This window comes from Petaurus breviceps, unplaced genomic scaffold (genome assembly GCF_028583685.1).
Source record: "Petaurus breviceps papuanus isolate PSGF00001 unplaced genomic scaffold, PetGlider_PUasm1.0 90604, whole genome shotgun sequence".
Lineage (NCBI taxonomy): Eukaryota > Metazoa > Chordata > Mammalia > Diprotodontia > Petauridae > Petaurus > Petaurus breviceps.
The window spans coordinates 5,470,979-5,483,135 of NW_027187285.1; the positions used below are offsets into that span (position 1 = coordinate 5,470,979).

General features: G+C 42.3%; 1 protein-coding gene across 4 annotated transcripts in view; it reads left to right on the top strand.

Annotated features, from left to right (window-relative positions):
• The first annotated feature begins 1,362 nt into the window (after positions 1-1,362).
• STAG1 (STAG1 cohesin complex component) overlaps positions 1,363-12,157 on the top strand; it is a 385,691-nt gene continuing 374,896 nt past the window's right edge. For 3 of the 4 annotated variants that reach the window (XM_069063915.1, XM_069063914.1, XM_069063913.1), the window contains exon 1: positions 2,500-2,757. The gene's annotated coding sequence lies outside the window, so the exon portion shown is untranslated. Of the gene's footprint in view, positions 1,489-2,499; positions 2,758-12,157 lie in introns of those variants that run through there. The other variant, XM_069063916.1, reaches the window with a different exon arrangement.

A 12,157-nucleotide genomic window follows, 5' to 3' on the forward strand; every position in this document is an offset into this window, starting at 1 on the left:
ATGATGTAGGGTTATACAGATTGCTGATGTAGCTTATGTATAGCCACATGGGTCTGTCGGGAAGTAGCTTGCTGGGAGGCAAGAGTATATATTTTTACTAATAGATATCTTCTCTTACTCTTCTCTAAGAGAGGTTTTGATTCTTGCTAGGAGGTGCTGCAAGAGGTTCAAGACAGAGGCTGGTCACTTTGCCCTCCTCAGAGAGGGGCACTAGAATTAGCTTTATCGGTTTCCTTAACTATTAGCAGAGGGAAAATAATTTTTATTGGAGTTATGCTTTGGATCCCTATGCCTTAATGGGGAAGGAGTGCCTCATAATGTATGTCCAAGGTTTGATTCCCTTCCCATTCAATGCCCATGCCATAAGAACATACATAGTATACCCCTTTATTCAAGTTAATAGTAAAATGGAAATCAGAAAATTACAATACAGAGTGAATCGGCTCTCCTATTTGGAGTGAGATAGCTCAAAGAAGAGAGTGAGTCTTAGACCTCAACCAAGAGGAAATGCATAAGAAGTTTCTGCTGTAGCAAAGTAGGAGTTTGAGGGGGGAAGGAAGGAGTTAAGAACATGATAGAAAATGTCTGCTTCTCTACATGTTGGCTTCTTCCTAGTCTTTCTTTCCTTTTAGTACCTAAAGAGAGGCTGGAACTATGTAATTCTGAAAATTGAAGGTTAAAAAAAATGAATCCTCTCTCTCTAGCCCTCATGTACACACCAGAGCATTTAGTACCATTCTCCTGGAATGATGATAGTCCTATGCAAACAGTCCTTTTGATACAAGGTTTACTTCTTTTATGAACATTGTATCATTTGAACCCCAAACAACTATAAAACAGACATAGTTATCCTTTACGAGACCTTTTTCTCATCTGCAAAATGTGGATAATACTTGCAGTGATAGGCAGCATGGTACATAGTACCATAGGGGGCAGAATGCTGGTCTTAGGGAGGTCTGGGTTTGAATGCTACCACAAACACAGTTTATGTAGGTGACCATGGGCAAGTCATATAAGGCTGAAGTCCCCCAGACAACTCTAAAACTGTAAGTTAAAGAGAAACTGCCAACTCGTGATGGGGTAATTTCCATTCCAAGATTCCCCAAAGGGATAGAATTACAGGTCAGTGCCAAACAATTTTGCCTTGCTGGAGTTGTTCAGAAGCAAGTACTTAGTAAACTTCATTATTACTCGGTCCAATTGAGATAATTATATGACTTCAACATTTTGGGCCCTGACCCAGGAACAGAAAAAGACAGGCTGGGGGTGACACTGTATTGTACACAACAGATGATGGAGGAGGCGAGAGCTAATAATAGTCAAGGAGTGGGGCTTTAGAAATGCCTTAAGCATGAAGTAAGCAGGTCAGAAGGGGGCTTGATGGGCTAGCATAGGGAGTGGTTGGGACCACACAAAGGTCACCACCAAGGGAAAAGGCAGGTTTACTAAAGTGCCCTAGGAGAAGAGGTGGAAGGGACCCATGTGTTGGTAAGAGGAAAGTGTGTTGGCGGGTGGGAGGTGGGGGGAGAGGCTTCCCACTTGAGCCCCTGGATCTGTCTTTCCAGCACTGTGGATCTGCTAGGGTTTACTCCCATTTCCCTGACGCCCCACGTAACAGAGCCCTGTTTAACCATTAGCTCGATCTGGCAGCGAGAACAAACCAGGGGACAAAGCTGGCCCCAACGCTCAGTCCCTGCAGCCTTCCAGGCCAACCATCTTTCCACTCACTAGCCTCTGCTGCCTCCTTATGCAGAAGCCCGCACCACATCCTGCATCTGCTACCTAAAAAGCCAAACGCCTGCAGGCGCCGTCCGGAGGGAGGACGAGCCTCGCCCTCCTGTGGACCCTTTCTTCCCCGGGGCTTTTTCGCCGCCAGCCCCAGAGGCGGGGGCGGCGGCGGGGGGGCAGGAACGAGAGGACCCCCTTATCCCGCTTTACCCCACTTCCGTTCAGCTCTTTTCCCGCTGCAGCTCAGAAAGACTGCGGGGAGGGGGAGGTGAAGAGGCCGAGAGAGGCGGGGCCCCGTCGGCCACCTAGCAAGGGAGGAGCCCGGCGGCTTCGGAGGGTGGGGGAAAGGAGCCCCCTCGCTGCAAACCGAGAAATCTCCGAAAATGGCCGGTCACATTTTATGAGCGCGGTGACGTCACGACGCCGAGGCCACCTCCTCCTCCTCCTCCTCCTCCCTATGCCCCCTTCCCCATCCGCTCCACGAACTGTCAATAACGTCCTTAACTTGTAGTTAGGGATTCGGCGCCAGGAGGTGGTGGGAGGGATTGGTTGGGAGAGTTGAGAGGCCCTAAGGACGGGGGGGGGGGGGGGTTGGGGGGAGGAAGAGCGGGAAGAAGAACCGCTGTGTTTGGTTGCTTTTCCCGCCGTGACGGGGCGCATGTGCACTGTTAGCGTAGGAGCCGCGTATGCGCTCCTGTCACTGCCTCCCCCCCTCCCCATTCCCTACTCGAGCTCCTGCCCCCCCCCCTCCGCCCGCCCACCCCTTCCTCGGCCGTACCCGGCAGTGAGGCTGTGGCGCGGGTGGCCAGCAGAGGGCGGTCGGGCCTCGGGTCTGCAGCGGCGCCATTGGCGTGTGGAAAATGCCACCAGATGGCGGGTTAGGATTGCAGCTCCGCTGAAGGCGCGGCCCCCGCTCTCGAACCCCCGGCGACCACCCCGCTAAAACCCCCCCACATCGGGAATAACACACCGGAGACTTTTAGGGGAAAACCGGGTCGGCGGCCGGCGGCGCCGGGATGGGCAGCCGAGGTGAGAGCGGGCGGCGGCGGCGGCTGCGGGGGGCGGGAAAGAGGGGGAATGCGGCGGCGGCGGCAGCGGCGGCGGGGGCTGGAAGCGCCGATCCAAGATGGAGGCCGGGAGCAGAGCGAGGGAACGAGCGAGAGCGGGGGAGCGGGCGGGGGAGGGGAGACCGCGGCGGGGCCTGTACGGGTGGCGGCATGACAGGGGGAGGCGGCCGCGGGGGGGGGGGGGGGGGGGGGGGGGGGCGCCCGAGGAGTACTCCGGTGGACGCGGCGGGGACCCCGGAAACATGGGCTCCCTGGTCTCCCTCCGCCGCCGTAAATGTTTCTTCTCTCGCTCTCCCCCACGGCCCGACCCGGGAGCTGGAACGGGACCGGAGCCCAAAGCCTTTGTGACTGGCCCGGGCCCGCCGCCAGACCCCGGCCCGCGGTCCGCTTTGCTTCCCGCCCCGGGCCCTCGGGACGCAGCCCGCTGGCCGTGGACCTCGAGTTGTGTCGGGGGGCGGGCGCGGGGTGGCTGCGTTTCTGCGGTGCTTTAACCGCCGCCGCGTCACATGACCCCATCTCGCGGCGGCCGAGGGGGCCCGGGGGTCGTGCGGCGCTGCAGTCCTCCGCGTCCGAGGCCTCTGGTTCCTTGGGGTGGGGTAGGGCAGGGTCGGGTTTTCCCTGGGCGGAAATTGGGGATATGTGCGCGTGTGTCCGTGTGTGTGTGTGCGTGTGCAGCAAGGGGAGTTGGCGGGGGGTGAGTGGGGTGCTTGGCGGGAGGAAGGGGGGCCTTGCCAACCGCTCTTTGCCGCTATCTTCTTTCCCCATCCCTAAAAGTGGTCCCGTTGCAAAAACGTGCCCGGGCCTTGGGCGCAGTCCCGGCTTGTTTTCCATCCCACCTGGAGGCGAAACCAATAAAAGTTGTTTTCCCTCCATAATCAGGGGTAAAAAGAGAAAGCTTAAGGACCCATGTCGGCTTTTGGAATAGATCCTCCAGGCCTCAGTTGGGATGTCCGAAATGGATGATTTCACTCCAAGGGATTGGGAAATTTGCAGGAATTAAAGATGATCGTATCAGTCCAATTTGCCTACGACTTATTTGGCTGTTTATTGAGCTTTTTTTGTAGGGATAACTTAGGATGCAAGTTTTCAGGAGACTTGTCTCCCAACTACCCATAAAACAAGGGCTATTATTTGTGGGCCATGAGAGAAGAGTTTAGACCAGGAAAAATGTTTACTGTTAAAGTTTGGGCTCTAAGGTTCAAAATAGTTAACACATTTTTCTTTATTTCAGATGAGAGGGCTGTAGTAGATAGCACTTATTCTTTAATATGTTTGCCTCTTCACAAATACAGGCTGCTTGCGAGAATAGGATTCTAACTGGTGTACAATTCAGTGATCTATCAATCTTACCTGAAATTTGAAAGGTCTTGTAATTTAAGGATTTTTTAATTATTTTTTTTTTTGTCTTACACGAAGTAAGTGCTTAACAAGTGTTTGAGTTGAACTTTGCTGATATGCACTTATAAAGTCCCTGGTTTCCAGTAGTTTGGTAGAAACTTGTAAAGTCTGTTCATGAAAAAGTCACTTAACTCATCTTTACTTAGTCAACTCCCTAAGACCCGAAGAGATTGGTGGAAAGTTCTCAGATCTCAGAAGTGATGTGTTTCTGAACTATGGAAAGCCAAATACATGCCAGCTTTTATTATTAGTTTGTAGTGTTGTCCATCCAGAACAAACGATTAGACTAAGTACAGCGCTTAGATTTAAAGTAGAAATGACTGCTTGTCATACAGTATCTATCTAGTCTAGTATGAGGAAAAATTCCAACAGATTAATAACTCAGGAAAAATTACATTTTCATAAGAAATTATGTTGATTTTAGAGGTTTTGCCCCATGGTTAGTGAAAAGAACACAGAGTTCAGGTTCTGCCTTTGTCAGTAGCTTTGTGACCTTGGACAAGTTGCTTAGTTTTCCCGAAGCTCTGATAAAATAAAGGATTTGTCATAAATGATCTCTAAAGTGCCTTCCATCTCTTTCTTGATCTAGAGATTCTCAGCAATTTGATTTTGCTCAGTCTAGCAGATGTTGAAAACATTTGATGAAAGTGTTGCTCAAAGTTCTTGAGAAGTTTTAAGGAAACATATTTTAAAAGTTTTTGTTTCAATTTAAAAAACATTTTTCATTTTATTCAAAAAGTGCTGATGTTCTGTAAGGCCACAAATTGAAAACTTATTGATAATATTATTACCAAGTTAGAGTAGAAACCTGCATCATTTTTTAAAAATATTGTAGTAAAACTAAGGTATATTTTGTCAGATAGGAAATATCACTGGGAAATGCACTAAAGTAGAGCATGTTAAAAAGTTTTTTGCTTATGTTTTTGCCTAAAACTTTGATGCCCTAGGTGTTAAGAGATTTAGGTAAGCAAACTTCTACAAAGATCCAAGTGGTATGACTTGTTTTGCCATTCTTGGTCTTAAAAGAGTTGCTGGAGCACAAAATGTGAGAGTACTTGTTGAGGGTCACGTGGGATCAGTGACAGAACTTAAGCTCAGAGTCTTCATTGATCTACAATGCTATTATATGAATTTTAATGAAATTAATCCTATTCTGCTAATAATTTTAATGGTTATATTGAGAAATAGGCAGCTAGCTATGTACTTTGGCTTCCAAATGAACCATTTGTATTTTCACGGTTTTCTGTGGATTTGTGTATTTTCATAGTTTCTTTAAGATGGGATCTAAATTGTACAGTTAGAGGGGGAAAGATGACTTTTTGTTTGCTGTCTCATGCCCTTAAAAGTTTGTTTTCAGTCAGGATTGACATAGGAATAGCAAATAGAGCCTCAGTCTCCTGGTTTCTTTGCTTAATTTCCTCTTTGAATCAGTTTGCCTTTTAGAAACTTACCATTTTTCAGTGCTTTCTTTTGTTTCAATTACTTTTGTTGTCAAGTTTTTATCAAGTATCTTCAAGTATTTATCAAGTTATTTGTCATTCTTTGCCCCCAAAACAACTCTAACATTGCACTCTTGTGCTGTGAGAAATCTTTAAAAGTACTTGAAGACAGGCTTCCAGGTGGTGCAGTGAATAGAGCACCAGCCCCTGGAATCAGGAGGACCTGAGTTCAAATTTGACCTCTGACAACACAAAAACCTTGTGTGACCTTGGGCAAGTCACTTAACCCCAAATGCCCTCCAAAAAGAAAAAAAAAAGACTTATCTGTTCTTCTGAACTCTAGATATGCCAAGATAAGTAACTTAATTTACCAGGATGATTTGTTATGGGAGAAATAGCCTAGTGCATTGTAGGTATGTTTTTGCATTATATCTCAAATCCATTGTTGAAACCTTCATTATCTGTTTTTCTCTCTTTTAAATATCCTCCAAAACAGTTTCTGGCCTCTAGTCTTTGCTTTTTCCAGTTCATTTTGTATACCACTGCAAGAAGAATTTTTTTAATGCACAGCTGTGTTTACATCATGCACATAGCTCAAACTAAATCCTTAGATGTCTCCTCATTGCCTGAAAAATAGAATTCTCTAGGCTGATGTTAATAGCTCTCCAGAATTTACTTTACTATCCCCTTTACCATCCAGTGTCTTATACTCAACTACATATGTCCTAACTTCATATTTCCTATGACACTTTTAAACCTTCTCCACCTGTTGAAATCTAACCCATTCTTGAAGGAGCTGCTCAAATGCTATTCCTGAGCCAGAACTCATCAATGGGAGAAAGGGGCTGGTGAAAGAATATTCCAAGATGAGAAGGCTCCTGGGGTGATTGGAAAATTCCAGAATGAGACAGCATTCAGGAATTCCAGAATTCAGGAACAGAACCTGAGAGGAAGGAAGGCTAGCCTGGCCTGGGACCTTCCATGTAATGGAGGCTCCAGATGAAGTGAGCAGGCCTGGAGGTGGGATATTTCAGAGTGAAAAGGCTTCAGTAGAGGTTGGATATTCTAGTGTGAAGGCCCTGGGTGCTTTTTTGGTTGATAATAAATGGGAATATAATGCACATGCAAATACTTTTAAGTAATACATAGTACATTAGAGATGTGCCAAGTGGAGTTTTAGAAAAGCTAATAGAAAGGGGAAGGCGGCTTTCACCTGGAAGCATAAGGAGGGTTTTGAGGAGGAGGAGGTGGCATTTGAGTTCGATTTTAAAAGAGAGAGGAGGAGAATATTTTAGTTGTAGGAAAGAGCATACTAATGTTCAGGAGGTAGGAAAAGGCTGGGTATATTTCTGGTACAGAGTTTGGCCAGTATGTAAACTAATGGCTGGGAAGTGAATAGTGGGTGGGAAAAATGGAAGGATACTGTGACTTTGAATTTTGAAGACCCTGAATAATAATTACTTAGATTTACATAGCAATTTAAGGTTTAGAAGCACTTTCTAAACAGCCTTGTGAAGTTAATAAAGGCAGTTTTTCAAAAGGGGAAACAGGCCTATAGAGTTTAAATGAGCCATCTCTCCCAGTCTCTTAACCTTTCTTCACCCAGCTCCACTCCCACCCCCCAGTTGAGCTTCTAAATAAACTGAACAGGAATTCTGGCTTTAGTCCTTTCCACCATACTGTGGGAACCTTGGATGTTCAACAAATTTGATTCATTGGTGAATCACTAAAGATTTTTGAGTACAGGATTTAGGTGAGCAGAGCAATAAAACACGTTTATGTATTACAAGTATTATTGTTTCCATTTTACAGATGAGTAAACTGAAGCTTTGCCATATAATCAGCCATGGGTCTTTAATTCCAAGCCCAGTGCTTTATTCATTATGTATATACTGCTTTTTCTTAAAGACTGCATCTTTTGGATAAGACATGCATAAGAAGTAATTTATCTGCCAGTAGTATGGAAGATGTTTTGAGTTTGGAAAGGGTGAAGGTGGGAAGATAAGTTATAATCCAGTCAAGATGTAATTAATATCTTTACTTGATTATTGCAGTGGGAAAAGAAGAGTAAGGGATGGATTTGACAGATGTTGTTGAAGTAAATTTGATAAGCCTTGCTAAATAATTGCATCTGAAAAGTAAGGAAAGGAAAGAATTAAAAAATACCAAGAGCTTGAATGTGGGAAACTGAGTAAGGGTCAGTTAAGAAAATAATATAAACTCAGAGACTGGAACATGTTTTTGGTGAGAAATAATTTAGCTCAGTTTTGGATGTATTTAGTTTGAGGTGCTGATGATATAAGAAATTGGAGACTTGCTTGTAGGGAATTGGATGGATTTATATATCAGGTGACTTACTTCTGGCTTCAGAGGGAATGGTTCAAAATGCTCTAACATTATAGATCCTATAGAGTTGGAAGGGACCACTCGAGGAAATTAATTGTTGGTGGAGAGAGGTCTCATAGGTAGTGAGTGTCATACGGTGGAATCTGAACTTAGAACCTCTTGACTTTGTACCCACTAGCCTTCCAAGTTATTCCCCTTTGTTGAACAAATGACTCTTTTTTCATTAATTGTTTAGATTAGCTTATGTTATTGGAGGTAAGAATTAGGTATCCTTTTTCATAATATAGTCCATCTTTTTCATTTAATGTAGATGAGGATAGCCATATATATAATTCAGACTCTTCCTTTGGTATATGCTAGGCTGGTTCTTGGTAGCAAGCATTTTATTTCACCATGTATTTCTCAGAGACCTTCTGCTCTTCACTAGAATGCTATCTTTAATCTTTTCTTTTTTTTTGCCTTTTGAAGGGCAGTTGGGGTTAAGTAACTTGCCCAAGGTGACACGGCTGGTTTTTTTGTGTGGGTGTTGTGTCTGAGGCCAGAACCGAATTCCTGACTCGCCCCCGGGGCTGGCGCTTTTACTCACTGTGCCACCTAGCCACCCCTATCTTTAATCTTTTCATTTTGGGCTTCCAGATAGGTTGCTATTCTATATATTTCTAATACGTTTTGCTTTTACACATTAGGAATTTTCTGATGTGTAAATACCCTCTCCCCACTATCATTGAACTCTCCTTGTAATAAATAAAAAGTTTTAAAAAATTAACATGCCATATAGACCAATATCACTGATAAATATTGATGCAAAAGCATTAAAGATTAGCAAAGAAATGAGAGCAACATATTAGCAGATTATACACTATGATTAGGTTGTATTTATTCTAAGAATATGGGTTTGGTTCAGTATTAGGAAAACTATAAACACAAGTGGCCATATTAATAAGAAAACAAAAATCACGATTATATGGGTAGATGTAGAAATTTTTTTTGAAAGAGTACAATACCTATTTCTGTTAACACTAAAAAGCATAGAAATAGGGGTGGCCAGGTGGCGCAGTAAGTAAGAGCACCGGCCCCAGAGTCGGGATGACCTGGGATCAAATCCGGGCTCTGATACTTAGCACCACACTCAGAAATAACTGGCTGTGTAACCTTGAGCAAGTTACTTAACCCCAATTGCTTAAAAAAAAGCATAGAAATAAATGGACCATTACTTAAAGTAGTAAATGCCATCTTTATAAAACCACAGAGAAATGCTAGAAGCCTTTCCGGTAAGATCAGGGGTAAAGCAAAAGTGTTCATTATCACTATTTTTAATAAAGTACTATAAATGGTAGCTATAACAAGACATGAAAAAAAAATTGAGGGAATAGGCAATGGGGTAGAAGGAACAATATCATTTGTGTAGATATGATGTTCTTCTTAGAAACATTAAATATTAAAATTAATTAAAACAAGAACTATGTTGTTTTGAGTTTGCAGAGTGTTTACCTTATGTTATCTCACTTTCCTCCTCACAACAGTCCTGTGCAGTTACTCCCATTTATAGAAGTGGAAACTAAGGCTGAGAGATTTTAAGTGATTTGCATAGGATCCATCACACAGGAAATGTCTGAGGCAGGATTTGAATTGGTCTTCCTTATTCTCTCCTGCTAATGCAAAATTAGAGGAGCAAGGGAAGAGAGAACCTTTCAGAACGATGATAGAGGAAGCATTTATGACCAAACAAGATAGAAATGATAACAGAAGATACAATGGAAAATTTTGATTACATAAAAATGAATAGTTCTTACATGAACAAAATTAAGGTAACTTTAAAAATTAGTGAAGTCACTCACTGGGAAAGAAATCCTTAAGTTGTTTTTTTTTTTAATAAAGATCTGTTAAACAAGATAAATAAGAAACTGGTTCAAATACATAAGAACAAGAGCCAGTTCCCCATAAATAAATGGTCAAAGGATAGTAACAAGAGAAGTTTTCAAAGAAATCCAAGCATACAAAAACCATATGAAAGAAAAACTCCAAATCACTTACAAAGATGCACAAATTAAAATAATTCCAAGGTTCTACCTCACATCTGTTGTATTACAAAGATTCCAAATAAGGAAAATGACATGTTGGAGGGGCTTAGACATACTAATACACATTTAGAAAGCTGTGAATTAGTCTAACCATTCTGGAAAGCAATTTGGAAGTATACCCAGAAGTTACTGTGCCTGCCTTTTGACTTGATACTATTCCCTAATATATACCCTGAAGGGATCCAAGAAAGAGGGAAAGAACTTATATGTATTTAAATATTTATAATAGAACCTTTTATGTATAGCAAAGAATTAGTAACTAAGGGGGTACCTATCAGTTTGGGAAATAGCTGAATAAATTATGGTATATGAATATAATTGAATATTGAGCCTTGAGAAGTGGTAAGAGGGTTGGCTAGGTGGTGCAGTGAATAGAGCACCAGCCCTGGAATCAGGAGGATCTGAGTTCAAATGTGACCTCACACACATAACACTAGCCATGTGACCTTGGACAAGTCACTTAACCCCAATTGCCCTGCCTTCCACCCTCCAAAAAGAAAGAAAAAAAGAAAAGAAGTGGTAAGAGAAATAGATTCAGCAGAACTTGGGAAGACTTGAATGAACTAATGCATTAAAGTGAAGAGAATCAGGAGAACGGCTTAATGACTATACCATTTAAAAAACCCCAAATTTGATATACTTAAGAATTCTAATAAAATGAACAACCCAAACTGAAGGGAACAGATAATGAAACATGCCACCTACCATTGCCTATAAGAAGGTGGAAGAATCTCAGTGCAGATTGATTTGTGCAGTTTTGGCCATAACCAGTGTTTGGTTTTGTTTTGCTAAACTATGCTTGTTTGTTACAAGACTTTTTTTTAATTGAGAGAATTTGTTAAGGGGCGAGGAATAGTTTGATAGATGCTTAAAAGAAATAGAAAAGAGTTATTTTAGCCTTTTAAAAAATCAGGGGAATAGGTAGAATCTCAGAAGAAACCACAGACCAGCAGGACAGCTTTGCAACCAATGTGTTGAACTTAAATAGTTTTAAAAAGAAATGCAAGCTATACGTAATGGAGATGTGAGGTTTCATATACAGCCCTCTTTTTTTATTTGGAAATGGTCACGTTTGTTGTTTGCCAAGTTCAGAATGACAATAAAAAGTAAAGTATTTTTTAGAAAGCTAACACAAGAACTATATCTAAGGGCAAAGGTGATATTATATGTCCATAGTTTTCCTACTCTTTTGAGATGAGGAAAGTATATTTCATCTTTTCTGGACTGAGTGGTTATTACAGTTAGTGTCTGACTGCCTTTCAGTGTTGTTTTTACATTATAGTTTTATGTAGATATTTCACTCTGTATCCTTTCATACAATTCTCTGGCGTTTCTGAATTCTGTATATTCATTTCTGATGACAAAATAGTATTCCTTTACATTTAAATAATCATTATGATGTCATTTTTTAAATGGGTGTCCACTTTGTTACTATAAAAGTTGGTTATTTCTTTAGAGAGTCTGGTGTTTTAGAGTGGTTGTCCGTTGTTTGTCCTAAATTGTCTGTTTTCTTCCTTGTCTTGGAATTCTTTGAAGGCTTTCATGTATTTTTTTCCTCCCCCCCCCCATTATTGTAATTAATCCTTTATAACTTTGGGGACTTTTATGTTGTTAGAGTTTTATTTCTTTCTACTGGAAATTTTGCATTTTTCTTTTATCCCTTAATATTTTTTATCATGTTGGGAATTCTTTGGGTATGTTTCTCCAGAATTATAATAGATTTGTGCTCTGAATGATTTGAGTACTCCTTACAGGAATGCAAATTACAACCAATTCATGGGCCTGCTCTACCAGTTTGTGTTCCTGTCCACCCTTAAATTATCTGATTGGGGGTGCAGGGGACTCGAGTGGGGAAGGGTATAGCAGCAAGCACCCTAGCATAGCCAGGATGGCTGCTAGCACAGGTTCTTAGATCTGCTTTTCTAAAGAAAAGCAGCTCAAAATGAGTTAACAGTCTTGCTTTAATCAAACATATATCATTTACCTAGTTCAGGGGGAAAAGGTCAGCACCCCAAACTTCAGAGAATACAAGCAGAAGTTACAAGCAGACAGAGAAACATCAGCAGACAGGGTTTCCAGTTGTCTGACCATTACATCC